The sequence below is a fragment of the Cyanistes caeruleus genome, chromosome 10, assembly GCF_971803275.1.
Source record: "Cyanistes caeruleus chromosome 10, bCyaCae1.hap1.1, whole genome shotgun sequence".
NCBI lineage: Eukaryota > Metazoa > Chordata > Aves > Passeriformes > Paridae > Cyanistes > Cyanistes caeruleus.
The window spans coordinates 17,449,768-17,467,392 of record NC_141710.1 but is presented as its reverse complement, the minus strand read 5'-3'; the positions used below and the strand labels follow the sequence as shown (position 1 = coordinate 17,467,392).

Sequence of the window (17,625 nt, the reverse complement as noted above, 5' to 3'; positions counted from 1 at the left end):
TTGCAGGCCTCACATCACTTTGGCTGAGTCCATCCTCTCCACATGAAGCCCTGTCCCTCTACACAGTGGTGTCCCAAAATGAGACAGGGCACGCTTGGCCAAGGACCTCTGCACCCTTCTCACTACTGCAGACATCTCCCAGCAGTTATTACATCTTACATCCCACCCTGCTCCCAGCCTGAGCATACTGCCCCTCACAGACCCTTGGCACCAAGTTATGACTGTGCCAAACAAGACATTTTCTCCTCCTTCATTGCTGGCCTTTCTGAATTATCTTCCATACCTCTACAGGTGATGAGAGAATTCTCACCTTCTGAAAATCCTGCTTGTGCTGCTGCTTGCTATCACCGGTTTCCCCAGCCAGTGCTGTAACTTCCCAATTTGCTGTGGAAGGATTGTTCTTGCAGCCCACCTGCACAATTAAAAGACCTGGTAAGTGCTGAGTTGCAAATAGGAGCCATTTTCTGTAGGATGGCTCTATAGCTCTGTAACTGCTGGAAAGTATGTGTGTGTTGGGAAGAGCAAGAGAAAGAAAAGCTGGTTGGATTTTATTGTCTTGATTTAACTAAAAAATTGATTCTTCCTTAAGAGCTGGAGGTTACTTGGTACTTAAGATTTTGCAGTGCCCTACTCAAGCAACACTGAAAGGGTAAACAAACAAATTACAGCAAAACAACCAGGATAGGTGATAGGTGATTGTGGGGAAAAGCAGGTCAGTAAAAAAAGAAAAAAGAAAAATCCATGCATAAATAAACATGGATGAAAAGGAGATCCTGAAAGCACAGTTAAGGCCACAATCTAGGACTGAGGAGAAAGCTCCTATATTAGCAGCCAAAGTTTTGATTGCATCTAATGGGAAAAAAACAAACCAACAAAAATATTCCTTATCTCTCAAACTGAACTTTTCCAAAGTCTGTAGATTTAAATAAGAATTTTTTTTCAAAGGGTCATCTCAAATGCTATATTGTACACAGCAGTGTGATTACAGTGGACAAGAATTAGGAGATCCTAAAACACGCTGACAGCCTCTAACATGCCTTATTGTGCTCCAGTGCTCCGGCTCGTATGGTACAGTCAGGGGACCACACACAGTTCATAACAGTCATAATGGAAAATTGTACGGGCTAGTCTAGCTAGGCATAATTAGATGGGCAAGAAATTGAGTTTTCCAGCTTTCAGAGTTGTTTACTTGACCTGTTTTAATTTTAGTTGAGATGGAATAATACATTTCTCCAGGAAATAGCCTGGAGTTGTCACTTTTTAGCCTTATAAATCTCATCTTCAGGAGTGTCTCTAAGAAGTTCACATTTCTAATGGTAAGGAATGCAAACTCTTTTGACACTATAGATGAAATCCAGAGTAGTTTTACAACAGCATTTACACTGAACCAACTGAAATGGTTGAAAGTGTTACAGGAACCAACGCTGGGTTTTTTTCACAATATCACTTGATTTGCTCTTCCCTACTCTGCCAGCCTGCAATTTACTTCTTCTGACATATCCTTAATGCAAGTCCTGGTGTGCCAGTGTCACCTTGAATTATGTTTATTTTGAAAGCTTGTGGTCATCCCTGTTGGCCTCCCCCAGGGAAAAGCACTTTTGGACTGACTGCTGAGAATTAGTATTGGATTGCTTTTACTTTGCCCCAAGTCCAGCAGCTCTTTGGGCTGAAATTTGAAAAAAGGCTACCAAGTCACTTTTAAAAACAAATGGGTCTTAAGCCATGCAACTTTGTAGGAAAATGTACCCGAGGCTGCAGAACTCAGGGTTGATATGCTTTTTTAGGCAGGTATTACATTATAAAACAATGTAATGAATTAGGAGGGTTTGCACCAGCACAGTGTCTTTTGACTGGATTATTGTCATGATTCATTGGATTCTCACAACGCTCAGCTGGCCTGCACAGCTCAGCTGAAAGTTTTTGCCTCACCAGTTTTGGAGTGATTGAAAAAAGTTGTAAAAAGGTGTGAAACTCAACATCCTGACATATGAGCCATGGCCCTTGAGACGAGTTGTCCCCAGAGGGCACCAGTGCTTTGGGGCGTTCCTCATTGCCAGAAAGAGCCTTTGACATCTTAGATAGAATGGCACAGATTAAATCAGCCTTAGACTGTTCTCATTTACATCTCAGTCTGAATTCACTTATCCAGTACCCAAAATAAAGTATTTTTTTGCCTTTCCAATTCAGTGTCAATCTGACTTGAGATTCCTTAAACTCACTGCACTCCACCACCATTTTCCCAGCAGCACTCTTGCAGTGGGGTTATTGGAGCTTTTAAGACTTTCAACTTATTTTTTAATTATTTTTTAATTATGATTAGTTTAGCAGTAATTTTACTTATCAAAACATGGGACTGCAGCAAAAAAGATCTCAGTAACTTAAAGCTGTGAAAAAAATCACATTGGCATAAGCCAGGAAAATAAGCCATTTTAAGGCAAACTGAAAATATTTCTAGTAATTGAATCATGCTGGAATCTCCTCCCCACTCTGCTCCCTTCTGTCTGAACCACACTTGTCCGTTTGGACCCTGGTGTGTTACCACGACACTCTGGAAGAAACTTGTCTGGTCTTCCACACTGATTTGAGTTTCTGTGACTCAGTGGAAAATTTGCCTTGACTTCATGGCAGCTGGATCAAGCTTTCTGCAACTAAATAAAGGATCCCATTTTCTAGGCTTTTGTATGGTGTCTCAGCACTGCAAAATCTGTTCAGGTTATTAAAAATAATTATGTCATCAAACTGATTTTTATTCCTTTATATTTTGACTTGAAAAATAAAACAGAAAAAAAAAGAAAAAGCATAAACTCATTAAGCCCTAATCTAAAACAAAAGTTTGGAGCCAAATGTCCATGTTCAGTCTTTTCATTCTTTAAACAACAGTGTCCTATTAGACAGAGATAACACATAAGGGGTACAGATGACAAACAGCACATTCATAGGATTTGTATTCACTCTGAACAGAAGGGAAAAAGAAGTGTGTATTTACCAGTAATTAACATGTTAACTAGTGTTTGGTGAAATCCATAATATGATTAAAAAAATAAGAATTCCTGGATTACAGAGAAGAGCAATTACCTAAATAAAAGCAACTGAAAAGTTGTCCAGAGGTAATAATAATAATAATAAAAAAGATCCCCCTCCCCAGTGGGAAATGATTACACAGTAATCCATGCCACTTAGTCAAATATCAGAAAAGGATCCCATAGACCCATAATTAGCAATGTAACAAGCAGAGCCTTGAGAAAACAAGCTGGTCCTCAAGACAATAATCTTCATTGCTAGCACCCATCCAACAGCCTTCTACTCAAGGAGTGAAAGAGGCAGGCGAGATAATAAAGGGACCTAACAGAGCCAGCAGGAAAGTTCCCCATGTGCTACTTTGAGTGGCCTTCAAGGGGGTAAAAAGAGGAGAGGTAGGAGGGGGCAAAGCAGTCATGCCCTCCCCTCCCTAAGAAGAATGAAAAAGAAAGGGAAAGAATCCAAGTTGCTTCTGCAGAAGCTGCCTAGCGACACACAACTAATTACTACGACCGGTCCCCTGTTTGCAGATCTTGTTATCAGTAAAAATAATAATAAAATGAGCCCTAGCAGTCTGGATATCTGCAATTACAGTGTGAATTGCATGAGAGGATTATATGAAGTGCTCTTGGCGTGGAGGGTGGGGGACCAAGGCGCTTCAACTTGAGAGCAGAAAGCAGCTGCTTTGGGGCTTTGCACCTGCTGCTCACCAGGCTGTTTTCACCTCTAGACGAAAACAGGCTTCTCTCTCTTCTGTCTCCTTTCTTTTCACACAGCACACAAATGTAAAAACAGAGAAGGATTTTTATTTAAAAAATAAAAAAAAAAAGAAAAAGAAAAAAAAAGAAAAAGAAAAGGAGAAAAAAAAAGGACAGAAAATGAAATTATCTTCTTAAGGAAGTTTCTCTGAAGCAACATGAGGGGCATCTTAGGGCAGCCAAGGGGAATTTGAAGATGGAGTGTGGGGCCAAAGAAACAGGCAAGCGGCTCCATTTTAATGCAGAGGCAGCAGACAGAGTGCGATCTGAGATTGGCAAAGTTTCAATGTAAATCCAGGGGGGCAAGGGGGATGGGGCTGGGATGAGAAGAAAGGACTCTTTTACTGTTTCATGCTTCTAAGTCCTGCCGATCAGCATAAGCTCAGCTCGACATTCTGGGAATAGCAATGAGGCACACACAACAATCAAAACACCCTAAATCTGTTTGATGATTCAGACACTTCGTGCATCTGCACCGACAAAATGGGACTTCAATTAAATAACTTGCAGATTTCCACAGAGGGGGGAAAAAGTCGGGGGAACATGAGGATTTTTAATTAGTAACTCTGAATACAAGCCGTTTTTTTAATTAGGTGTTTGCACTACCACTTTATTCTTAAAGGGAGATTTGTAAGCGCGTGGGATTGTTGTGAAAGAAGATCCTGGACAGTTTGTTCCTAACATTTTGTTGCAACCTGCATTTGCTCCTAAACATCTTTTCTTTAGCAAAGAAAACTCAGCTACAACTCCAAGCAACTTGTTCAAATGAAAGCTGAGATTTTTTGGGAAGTTTTAAGTGCATACTCACATCCATAAATACATATAAGCTTATATGTAGTGCCTAGAGCAGGTTTTAAGGCCCTGTAAGAGTTTTCTTGTGTTTCTGTGTTTCAGATAACTCTCTGTGACTAATCTAGTTAAATATATATATATATATATATATATATAATATGTAACTGTACTGTAGGCATTATATACATAACTGCACAATACCCAGGGTTTAAACAGAGTTAGTAGAAGTTTGTCACAGAGTTGAATGGAATTCCCATATGACTTCACTGCTCTGCAGCCACCACTTTCAGAACAAACCACTAATGATTGCAAGCTTCAGAGTCTGAAAAATGATGGGTGAAATCCCAGACCCTTTGAAGTCATTGAGTGCTTTTCATTCAGTATTGGGGTCAGGATTCATGCTCAAAATCTCTCGAGTGTGTGCTGGCGTGGCACAGTGATGTACAGGTCTCTCACATGCACATGCACTGTGAACCTGCAAAATCTACTGTGAAAAGGCATCCTCCCTGGGGCAGGCCATGGTTTTTGGAGCCTTAGAAGACACATTTGGTCTTTTTAGTAGACAAACCACTTAGGACTCTAGAATGAGGACACTTCTGTGGTAATTTAAAAAAACTGGCCGAAGAGGAAACTGAGGAATTAAAATATATTTGCATCTTTATCTCTCAGTTCTTGGACATTATTTTTTTCCTTTGATAAAACATTTGCAATGATGGAGAAGAGATTAAAAGTTGGATTTCTCAATACCCACCCAAACCTCCCCCGCCTTTTCCTAACAGGGGTAGATCAAGATCATATAAAGTGGGACCATGATCATTTATCCAAATGCAAACAAACCTAAGTATGAGGATTTACCACAGCCTGACTTTCTTTTTTTAAAAATTTATTTCATGTGTTAATACAAAGACTATTTAGCAAAAGTAGAATGCCAGGATTTGCATATGAATAGGTACCTAAAGATCAACGAGATCAACTCATTAGGGCCTGAACATCTAAACATACGAAAGTCAAAGAGGCCAGAGCTCAAGAGCCCGGCTGCTGAGATTCCCAGTGACTAATCCAAGCAAAGCTGATAGTTTTAAACTTATTAGTATTTTTTCCTGCCTTAATAAAAAAAATCCTTTACCTGAAATCAAAGCTCAGTCCAAGGAAAATAGCCTTGTGATTGTGTCTGGGACTTAATTTCTTCCTTTGCCACAAGCTTTCTCCATGGCATTGGGCAAGTCATTTGGGAAGGGATTCGCCTGACCCAGCAGTATCAGTCTCAAAGGGAGGGATTTTAACTACCTCGTCATCCGGGCTCCCTTTGCAGTCAGTGTAAAAAAAGGCACTTTCCAAAGGGCTGTTCATTCTTGCTGTAGTGTCCCCTCCTAAGACAGTGTCTAAATCTCTGGCTGCAGGTGCTTATCTCGTCCTCTTGCCTATGCCAAGAGTGTCTCAGAGTAGTTCAGACTGAAATGAGTATGGAGTCCGATGTGCCTCAGTTCATCATCTGTAAAATGGGATTAAGTGATTAATGCTACCTCAGTATCTCATGGATGAGTTAGGATGTGGAATATATTATAAACCATGAGATGTTCAGATATTAAAATAGTGAGAGTGATATGAGTGCCATAAAAAGATAAGGTCCTGATCCAGTATCTGTGGCAACCAAGGGAATCTCTCCTCTGGCCTTTTGTGGGTATTAGATCAATCAATCCCCAGTGACATTATCCATTCACTGCAGAGTAAGTGAAGGTATGGCCAGAATTTTTCCACCGGCAGAGAAGGGAGAGGGTATGGGAAAGCCCTGACCTTACTCTATGCTTGAATAGTAGGAAGAGGGAAAGCACAAACAGGCTTTCAAAGCTGCCTACAGGATTTGGACACATCAGCTTATTAATGTTAGCGGAAATTGGGCATCCACATCTCTGGAAATTTCAGCCTCTGCATTTGCAACACAAAAAGAGCCCAACCACAGAGGAGATATTTCCCTAATCTTGGCACCACTGCAGATTTTTGTTTGCACTTCCTTGGATTAGACCTTTAGCAAACGACGGTGCTCGGATGTTGCGGGAAGGATGCATTTACTCCTCACCCACTCCAAGGTGTAGCAGGCAGCATCAGGGCAGCATATTCTCATGGCTAGATCCTGAGCCTGTCATTAAATCTGTCTTTTGACCTTGGGCAAGTCACTTAACCTCAGTTTCCTCTGACTGTAAAATGTAGATAAAATATTCCCTGCCTCACGGCAGTGTTGGGAAGATTAACAGTTAGACATTGTTCTGAGAGCCTTGAATAAGAGCTGTGAGTGCATGCAGAGCACTGTTTCTATTGGATACTGCTTTCTCTTTCTACATACAGAAGGGCTGACTTTTAAACTGGCAAGAAGCCCAGGCCCGTGACTAGTGGTGTGCCCCATTTGAATGCACAATAACTACAGTTGCATGCACAAATTGGGTATCCGTGCATGGAAACTGGACACACAGTTGTTTACAGAACAGAAGAGTTTCTCTCTCGTGCGCCCTTGGAAAACTCAAGGACTCCATTTATTAAGTAGAAAAAGCAGTGCCACCACCCGTGCAATATCAAACAGTTTCTAGGCAGCATTTTCAGCAGGTTAATAAGGTATAATATCATCCCCTCCAGAGACTGTAAGGTGGGCACTTTATGTTGACCCGAGTTAAAATTTCACACTCATTTTACAGCTCTTGCAGACTGTCTTGGTTTAAAAGTGCCAGGCGAGACGTTTTGGGGAAGTTGAGAAGGGAAAAGATTTGCAGGTATTTTGATGTTTGTAAATCAGGACTGAAATAAATGGCATAGGTGGAGTTTACCCAGAGATAAATTGGACTTGGCTGAGAATCTGGCACTCTTTATATACGAGCCCATAAACAAACCAGAGTCAGGACAGCAGGCACGTTGTGTGAAGCCTCAGGAGGGCTGCTTGGCCAGGGCTTGGGCTCTGCTGCCCTCAGAGAGGAGCCCTGCTCTGCGCTGCTTTGGGTGGGGGTGTGCTGCAGAGCTCTGGGGATCCCTGAAGCCGGGAGCAATGATGGGAGCAATGGAGGCTGCTTACTCCCTCTGTGCACAGCCTGATCTCCAGGCATTTTCCAGAATCGTAACTCCAAGTCATAAGTCTCATGAATAGTGGGGGGTGAGAGGAGAAGAAAGAGGGAGTGAGGACACTCACTGGCCAGGACAGCTTTATTTTTTTTTCTCACTCGCAGAACTCCTTTTGCTACAAAAGCTAAACCTTCAAGAAGGAATATCTCACATTTCTGTATTCTCTGCTTCACTTCTGGCTGTCACTGGAGGTATCTAGAAGAGATGGCAGCAAGGTTTTGCAAAGCTTTCCCATGCCATACAGCTTCTGGCACTATGTGCTCCAAGAGCACCTTCCCATGCCCCAAGCCTGGTCTGTGCCGTGGCCCTGCTAGCAGCAGGAGTCAATGTTCCTCTCACACCTCAACACACTGAAAGGAGAAGATATTCTGGGATGGCATCAGGCCTTGTTGCCTTATTTATGGTGAAGGAGCCGGCTGCATAGGCCTCTCTTCAGGGTGGGTGAGCAGCATCAGCTTAGGATGTCCCCATCACTACGGCTTATCTGCTTTAAGCAGTAATACACTAATTTACTACTGTGGTAGGAATGATTGAAATCTTTAGACATAATGGAGGAAGTTTAATAGGGTCTACTGAGAAACCCAGGTGTTTAGATCAGCTTAAAAATAATAACCTTCTCCCCTGCTGAGCACTTTCTTTTCACAATAAGCTCAGCTTTTATTCTTAACCATAAAGACTACCTCAGACAGGAAATTATTCACGTGATTGGTCTTTACAAGTAGCGGAGGGTTTAAACTCAGGGCTGGAGAGGTCATTAGTGGACAGCCATGTGATTAACCTTTGCTTGCCCGTTTCTTTTCACACTTTGTTAACAGCTCCCATTATTGCCCTTCTGTGTCTCAAGGAAGTAGTTTATTGACAGTATTAAAAATACATAGCTACAAATTCCAAAGAGCCTATCCTTGTGTGAAACCTCCAGTAATTTCTAGCCAGATAATGTACATTGGGCAGAGCTTCTCAATTTCTGGCCAAAGTAGATTCAGAAATAAATTTGGCTATTAACACGGGATCTGAGTTAACACATTTGTTTTACCCATCACAGGACCTGTTTCTGGGCCTGTCTCAGAAAATTTTATACAGCAAAAAACACTAAAGTTTAGTTAAACAGTTCCATTAGCACTTGTCTTAACATATCACAGCTTAATAGGAATCACATAGGACACTGAGTATCTTTGGGCAGAGATGGGCATCCAAAGGACTTTGAAACCTTGGTCAAAATGATGAAGTTTTCCAGAGCTGTGGTTTGATTTTGAGCTAATCCATCTGCTACATATTTGTTTTCAAACCAAAGGAGCAGCCTTGAGTTTCTGTTCTGGCCTGTGCTGGCTGTTCCCCCAGAGCTCTCGTGCAGAGTGTGACACGGTCCCTCCCTCCAACACACACACCCAGAGGGGCTCGGGCACAGGGGGATCTCTTCCCACAGCCAAAGAAACCAAATGAAAAACAACACCAAGGCAAAAGCAAAATGTCATGAAAGAGAAAGAGAATTTCTGTGAATATAACACCAAGCAGCAGCCAATTTGCACCAGTCTGGACTTTGCAAGTGTCTTGCATAAAATTAATAGTGAAGATGGCAACAACGAAATACAGCAGCAAAGTCCGGGGGCAGGGGAGAAGGGTGCCTCACTTATTTATTTTGCATTGTTGTTGCAGGGTAAGTTCAAGAGGGAGGTGAAAGGGGGGAGGTGTTCAATGGGGGCCTTTCCAAAGCAAAAGGGTCTTTTGGACAGAAAGAGAGTGTCAAGGCATTTTGACAGAAAGTGGCTGAATGTGTCTTTTCTAGTTAACTTCTGTGAACCGTTGGGCATTTCCGCACACAAAGGGGCACTTTCTTGGCAGCTGAGGAGCAAGGGCAGAAGTCAGAGAGGGCAAAAGAGGAAGAAAAAGGAGAACATCAGTTTATGAACACAAAACTTACAGTAGAATTTTTTTTTTAAGTAGAATACGTACACAGAAGAAAGCCTCTGGGCAGGCATAACTTCCTCAGCTGGCATTTATTTGGCAGAAAACCCAAGCCTCAGTGAATTTAACTGAGCTTCAGGAAACATCCACCCACAACATCACTCAGCCTGCACTAAACCCAGCAGGATGCTGAGCCCCTTCAGTTCCTCTTGAAGTTGCTCAGTGTTGTGGTGCTCAGGACCTTGCAGGGATGAAGATGGTTGTGAAGCACAAAGAAGAAAATTCTGAGATGTGTCAGTGATCCTAGAGGTACCTCAGGTGCCAGCAGCCCTGGTGTGTACATAATTTCTGACATCTAGACTAGATAATCTAATTCTGACTCAGACAGCTCTGCACTACATTACATGTTATATATGTCCTAAGAATTCAGCATTTCTCCCTCAGTTATTCTATTTAAGATGGAGGTCTTAAATTAAATGGGGAAATTAAAGGACTTGATAGAAGTGAAAACAAAGGACATCTTTAGGAATTATGAAAGCTTCCATAAAGATAAACAACTAAGTAAGCACTTTTTTTTTGTTTTAGTTTTATCTGCATCTGGCTATTTCTTAAGCTATAACCCAAGGCAGACTAGTCCTTCCTTTATGATAGCTATACATCAGAAGCAAGACAAGATTTGAAACTCACAATGAAAGAATTATGTGAAAATCTACTCCAAGGGAAAGGTGGCACCAATCAGAATGATTTGTGCAGGTCTGTAGAAACAGCTGAGATGGAGAGTAAAGAATTAAAAAGCTGTGCAAAAGCAGCAAAGACAGGAACATTTGAAACAGGAACCTCAGCAACAGTTTGTAATTGCCAAGTACATAATTTTGTTTATTCCAAGGAAAGGTCAAAGTAAGGTCCCAAGGCAAAGACAACTTGAAGTTCAGTTGGATCCACAAGCCCTTCTGGAAGTGTCCATTTATGTCTGAACTGGTCAAAAAGTAGTTTTCTAAGTCACAAGTCTATTTTGTGTTTTAACTTTCCTCTCAGAAGTAAGAACTCCAGTTTAATCAAACTTAATTAACCTACAGTACTCTAAAAGAGCAAAGGGGAATAGAGGTACAAGAGGCAGATAAGGACTCATTAGGGTGATTGTGCTTTTGAGCTCTGTATTAGAAAGATGTATCTGTTCAGCTGCATAAAATCATTTTATGAACAATGTACCTGAGGTGTTAGTGATGTTTTAAGAGTGAAGAGCCTCAAACCAATGTTTTACTGATTTACCTGTACCTGGTTACAAACCTCTAATTAAAGCTGTGTCAGAGCTTCTATACATTTTCAGCTTTCTGGAGTTTATCTTAAGTCTTGACTTTAAAAATTACCTGCTGGGTAAAATTTGTCATACAAGGACTTACACAGGAGCAGGTTTTAAATAATAATAATAAAACCCCACTTTGACAGCTTTATAAGTTATTACAGTATTTCAAAAAAGAAATCTGTCAGTTCAGGTTTTTTAGGACCCCCTGGAAATGATGCTGTCTGTTAAACAGCAGTCACTAACACTTGGGAATTGTTTCTAAGTGTTGGGAGTGAAGCCAGGTACCTCAGCCAAGGCATGTTTCCAAAAGAAGTTATTGCAGGTGTGTTTTATTAACTCAACACCCTATGATTTTTTTCTGCATTTTAGTCAGAAACTTCAAGAGCTGAGTGGCTCTGGTCTACTTATATTTTATTCTGACTGTAACACAAAGGCAGGGACATATTTGGACTAGGCCTTGTGCCTTTGTTTTGTGTAGAAGGTTTTGTTGGTTGTTGGTTTTTGGGTTTGGGGTTGTTTTTGCTTTTTTTACAGCACTACAACCTGAAACTTGGCTGAACTTGAGACTCTTGAGAGCCCTCAGCTGGAGTTGTTCTGCTGTGTGCTGCTCCTTCTTCTTCCACAGTGGAGGTGTCAAGTAGGAATATAATCTGTACTTCCTTGTCCCCGTGTTGTATCAAAGCCACAGGTTAGAGTCACCTTGAATTTGATCTGACAGAGCACACATTACATCCTTATTTTTGCCTGTCCCTGCTCTCCTGTGCTGGGTGCCAGTCACCCTCTGACCATGAGTTAGTAGTAAAGTAAGAGTTCACTGTGCTCTGGACATAGCTCTCACACACTGAGGATACAGGACTCCCCGGCATATATTGCAGGACTATCTTCTGTGGTAACTCCTGGCCATCCTCTTTCCTTGGATGAGCCCAGAGACCTCACTGGGAACTGAGTGTATTGTGGGGAAGCCTTGAGGATGCTGTAAATGAATGGATTTGGCACCAGGGGAGACAAACTAATGGGTCTTTTAGTCACACAGTTGTTTTTGCCTTTAAGCTCCTTACTTCAAATACTTTTTACCCTCCTGCCCCATGTCACAGCTCCCTTAGGAAGGAGACATTTCTGTGCTGATGACAACAGAGGTTAGGTGCTCATCACCTTCCTGAGACAGCACCACCATCCTGATGGCAGCAATACCATAGATTCTGAACCCTGAGGCTGCTCATTGTCTCTGGCGGGCTTGGCATTCACTTGGTTGTGTTTCCTATACTGTCACAATCAGAAATCAGCAGGGAAGTCAGTTATTGACCACATTCCCTTTTTGAGTCTGGTTTGGCTTCTTTCCTAGAGTGGACATGTCTAGGCAGGTGTAATGGCTGTTCTTTTTCCTCATGTTGGTTAGTGTGACCTCAAATCTAGACTGAACCTAGGGTTTTTCAAATGTTCTAAGATTCTAGGGAAAGGAAAGGTCTTTTCAGGCTGCTTTTCAGACTGGCTTTCAGGATACCCCTTGGAGTTTTAAATACCAAGAGACCTCATTAATACCTTAGCAGTAGCACTGCTGTAGAAATCTGACCAGAGCTACTACAAAAACAGTTGCTTTGCTGCCACAACTTTGAGACTAAGCTTTCTCCTTGTAATATTGGTTTTGGTGCTTTTTATCATTTTTTAAGTCCTGGTTTCTGTTACATCTGATACACCTGCTATTATTTGGAAGGGTGACTTGGGTGGGGAGTGTCCAAGTTGGGATATGAGATTTGCCACAAACTGGTGTGAGAGAGGAATTCTCCTCAGCCACTTGTTTCCCTTATTTTTGGTATAAAAGTGGACTGACAGTTCTTAGCCCTTCCCCCTTTAACTGAAAGCTTTTAGAAGGATAATCTTATTGCTTTGGTAGGGAGTCTTGCTTGTTTGATTGGGTTTTTTTTGACTGATAGCTCCATTTTTTTTCTATAATGCCAACATTAAGTAGCGAGAAATTAGTAAAACAACATTTCTTCCCACCCTGTATATAGTACACCATATCACAGTGCCAAGTATTTTCTGATGAGAAGAGCTAAACAAGCCCCTACACTTCTGCATGGGGAATGGCCAAAAAGGAGGGAGGAAAGACAAGATGAATTTTTTTTACAGTCTTTTATTTTGAAATTCCAAGCTGAATGGCTTTCATGGACTCACTTGCCAAGGGGAGAAGAGGTGCCAGTGAAGTTTTAACACCACAATGTTAACACAATTTTAGTCCCTTCCTTTTCTCTCTATCCAGTTTTGTCCTGGAAATTACATTTACAAGTGTATTTTGTGGTCTCACTGTCTGATGCTTGCATGAGATCTTAGCATGCTTGTATCTAACATTGCATATTATTAGCATTTTTTAATATTTTCATTAAAAAAAAACAGCTGAGTAGGCCCTCTGTGTTTTTTCCTGGGCAGCACATGCCTTGGGTTCAATGGGGCATCTCCTCTCCAAGCACTGCCTACACCAATTGGCACTGCCAGAGGCTTGGCTGCCTTTTCCACAGCGCTTTCTCAGGGTGCTTGGTACTCAGACTGCCAGCACAAAAGCTGATTCAGACCAGCTTGATGCTCAGGTATACTGAGAACTGAACCACAAGCAGATACTATCAGAACACATTTCACTTGTGACCTTTCACAGCCAATGAATTGGAGGGATTTTCCTTTGCTGTGGATCAAATTTAAAACTACTTCCCAGGAGTGAAAGGTCATCTCATGGAGTCATGATATCCAGTTAAATACAGCTAAATAGAACTCGTTAGCATCACAATGAATGGAGTTATATATTACCTGCTCTGGAGGATGACTGGAATGGGTGGGGTAGATCCCTCATCACCCTTAATAAAGCACCACAATAGCAGAGAAAAAGCACAAAGAGCAGAATTTGACTAAATCTGCCCTTTAAATCTGTTTCTTCTGGCCAGCAATATGAGTGGTCAGAAAAACATGGGAAATGTCACATAAAGGATGTATTCTCCTCTTGCCATGTTTGCATTCACGGGAGCTACAATTCCATCCAAGTGAGAATATACTATATACCAGCTCCCGGCGGAGCTTTGATCTGCAGATACAGCCTGCTCTGAGGAAAAAGGAAATCCAGTGATCTTGTGTCTGAAATTAGATTCCCACAGAGGGGCAAGCTGCCCTTCTAGGCGCTATCTGATTGGCAGAAGGACTTCATATATAAGTGGATCCATGACATCTTTTATCCTGCCAAGCCATCTCCCTTCTGGGGAGTATTTCTTGCTCTCCAGCCCTTTCCTAATGATTGTTATTTCAGCCCTGCTGTTTCTGGTCATACTTCATGAGGACTGTTTTTCTGAGTGTAAAGCTGCATGGCTCTTTCCTCAGCACTGGCAGCAGGTCAAGGATGTGAAATGAGTGCAGGAGGATTTGAGATCTTTGGTGAAGAGGCTGTCTCAGATGGGGAGGATCCACACACAAAACTTGGTGTCACCATCCTGTGAAGTCAATTGCTCATAGTCAATCATTTAACTTGGTGATCTGTCTTCTCATTTTCTCTCTCCCCTGCTTGGCATTCTTGGGTCTTTGTATTCTGCTTCTCTATTTTCTGGGGGAAGGAAGGATAGATGAGATCAAAGTGAAGGATCAGCTTCTTTGTTTATATTAAATGAAGGACTGTTTGAATTGTCTCAACTTTTTTTACAAGTGACTCCTTTGCCTATATGTATTGATTTGACTTTTCTGTACTTATTGAAGGCTTAATGTTCATAATGGCCAAGCAAGTTACTGTCATTAGGAATCAAATAGAGCTGGGTGCCTACAGAGGTTCTTTTGCTGCTTAGTTCTTAAGGGATCTAGGGATCTCTTCTCTAATGTCCAGTAAAACTGAGTGTTGAGACTGCTGCACTCAAAAAACCCACCTCAGTTAGCAAATTGCTGAGGACATGCAGGGATGTGCAAGCTCCAAGCCATGATGGATGAACTGTCACTTTGCTACTGTAGATGGTGTAGATCTTCTCTGGCTGGCTAAAGGAGATGTAAATCTTCTTGGACTGGTTAAAGCAGGACCCAAACTTCAGCAACTGTTAGAGAAATAAATCAGCTTTTGCATGTCTAGCAGCTACAGTGCCCTGTTCCAAATCATCCCCCACCCCTGCTGCCTCTCAACATCAGGGTCAGCAATCTGCTGCGATTCAAGAACCAAGGAAGAGCAAAACCTACTTTTTTTACAAATCATCTCAGTAAGTTGGTGAGTTTTGCTCCCTGATGAAACTACTGGAGAGGCCATGTGTGTGACCCAGCACAGTGCCTCTGATGGCTGTTCAGACACTGTGGCTGCATTTGAAGCACCAGAGCAAAACCATGCACTTCCCAAGCCATTATGTGGAGAAAAATTGGGGACTCTTACCCCCTTCCAAGGGGAACTCTTTTTAATATCTTGTGTCAAGTATGATATACCAGTCATACCTGCCACCAGTGTGTTCTGCCAAGGCATGTAAGGCAATGGGAAGAAGTAATACAAAAAGGGGATCAGTAATGAGGCTTTAAGTTTATTCATACTAAACCAGGAATTAGCCATGATGGGTGTAAATTATTTAGTTAATGTACTCAAATAAACCAAAGATCCGTGTTATCAGTGTCCCTGTCTAAGTATTTCCAGTGATTGAGGGGATCTTGATGGAAGATGGTCCTGGGAGTAGTCCAGAATATTTACTTTTCTTTTTTTTTTTTTTTTTTTTTTGAATAAGGCTTGAATTTTAATGACTTCCAATAAACCTGCCATCCATGTACTAGAAAGACCTCAAAATTTCCACCTCTGCCTAAGGCAAGCTCCACTGGAGTTAGGCAGTCCTGATTTACACCAGCTGAGGTGCCTGATTTTATTTTTATAGGGGTTTTTCGTCCTCGGTTATAAAACTTTTACTAGCTGGAAGAGATCACATTCCATTCAGAAGCTCACTTTATGTCCTTCAGATAGGAAATCATCACCTTGGTGCAGATAAGTTTCAGCATTTCAGCACTGAGAAAAGGGGGAGCAGTGAAGGGGAGCAGGTTTAGCTTCCTAACTGAAGCACTTGAGACGGACGGGGAAATGCCTCCAGGAGAAGGCAGAGGGAGCCTGTTCTGCAGGGAGCATCTGGAAATGTAGACTTGCATATTCTTTTTCTTCATCCTTCCAGAGCTGCAGGGAAATTGTGGCCCAGAAGTGGGCCACAGTCGTGGCCTGCTCTGACTCTGAGCTCTCCCCATCCTCTGCAGCCTCCTTCTTTCCCACAGGATTACCCTGATGACCAGGGGCATTTCCCAGGCCAAGGCGGCCTGAACACGTAACATGATCCCTGGATCTGTCATCCTCTATTGGGTAATCAGCCACTTCTCTCTACCCCTATTTTTTAATGAGGAAATAATCCTTCTCTCCTGCTTTTAATGCAATATGTCTTTTTGAATGTATGGAAAGGCTGTGTACTTCTGAGCCACTGCTGAGTGATTCTATCAGTTTGGTTTATCTTAGAATTATTCTGCATTTTCGTGGTTTCTAAGGCAACCACACTTTTTGAATGAACTGTGAAGTAAATGAAGGTATCCAAAATATGTGACAGACAGATCAACCTACATGATGTGCCTCTGATATACTGAGTTACCTGCATGTAGCAGTTCAGCTCTTTAAACATTTCAGGCTAAATGGTATCTTGAGCTCATAAAGAGCCTGATTTATATCAGCCACAAATCTGATTCTTGTTGAAATGGGACATGGTGCTTGGCATGGCCAGGCAGGTAAGGATTGTGAAAAGTGAAGGTGGTCCCTAAAGAATTCAGTAAGTTCTGGCAGTTTTCTTCTGTAAAGAACTAATTGGAAAAATACTAAGAACGTTATCTATATCCATATCTACCTTATCCTGTATGCACAATTAAGGGATGTTTGAAAAACAGTGTTTGTTTCTGCTTTTTAAATATTTAAACTCAATGGGAATCAAGGTTCTGGAAATCTGAACTTCCCAGTCTCCTTTTCTCTAAGGGTTTCTTTTCTCTGCAGAAACAGGACTTCCTGTGTCTTTTAAAGTTAAGTGATTTTTCCAGTGCAGATCAGTTCAGAACTGCAGAAATCAATCTTATTTACACTGAGGATAGTAGCACCACTAACAAAACTGCAAATAATGCAGCAGAAAGAGGATTTTCCCTATATCTGGCAACAGATGAACATGAAATAGCAGCCTGCAAGCTTGGAGAGGGATGGCTCTTGGTGTCAAGGTGCAGCTCAAGTCACCTCACTTGTACCCAGCTTTTTCTCTTGCAGAATTTCCTTAGTGCTTGGAAGGCTGGGAGGTTTGGGGCACTTTCAAAATTACTGCTCTGAAAGCCCTGCCCATTGTACACGTCAGTCATATACAGCTGGAGGGACTGATTGACAGCTTCAAGGATGACTGATCGGAAAGGGATTGAGTGAAATATGGACCTCATTTTTCTTTCATGTTTTTCCTCAGAGTCTCTCATTGGATTTGTATGGGTAATTTTACATTTCCATATTAGTGCAAGCCTGAACTGTGTGCGTCTTCTTTCAGACCAAATAGTTAAAGGAGACTTTTTATAATGCCATATCTACAGTACAACAATGCAGTATAACATGTACTTTCAACTATTGTGCACACCTCTTTGGCAAGGAAAACTTCTGATGCAAGCTTTCATCTTGCTTCAATTTTATGTGGTTCAGCCTTGGCACTTTTAGATTCCTGCCCCTCCCCCAAAAAAATAAAATATTTGTTTAATAGATTTTGCATT

At 41.7% G+C, this 17,625-nt stretch overlaps 1 protein-coding gene across 3 annotated transcripts in view; it reads left to right on the top strand.

Annotated features, from left to right (window-relative positions):
- ATP11B (ATPase phospholipid transporting 11B (putative)) overlaps nt 1-17,625 on the top strand; it is a 265,918-nt gene that overhangs the window by 105,925 nt on the left and 142,368 nt on the right. For all 3 annotated transcript variants that reach the window (XM_086844011.1, XM_086844012.1, XM_086844009.1), the window contains one exon: nt 292-432. The gene's annotated coding sequence lies outside the window, so the exon portion shown is untranslated. The remainder of the gene's footprint in view (nt 1-291; nt 433-17,625) is intronic.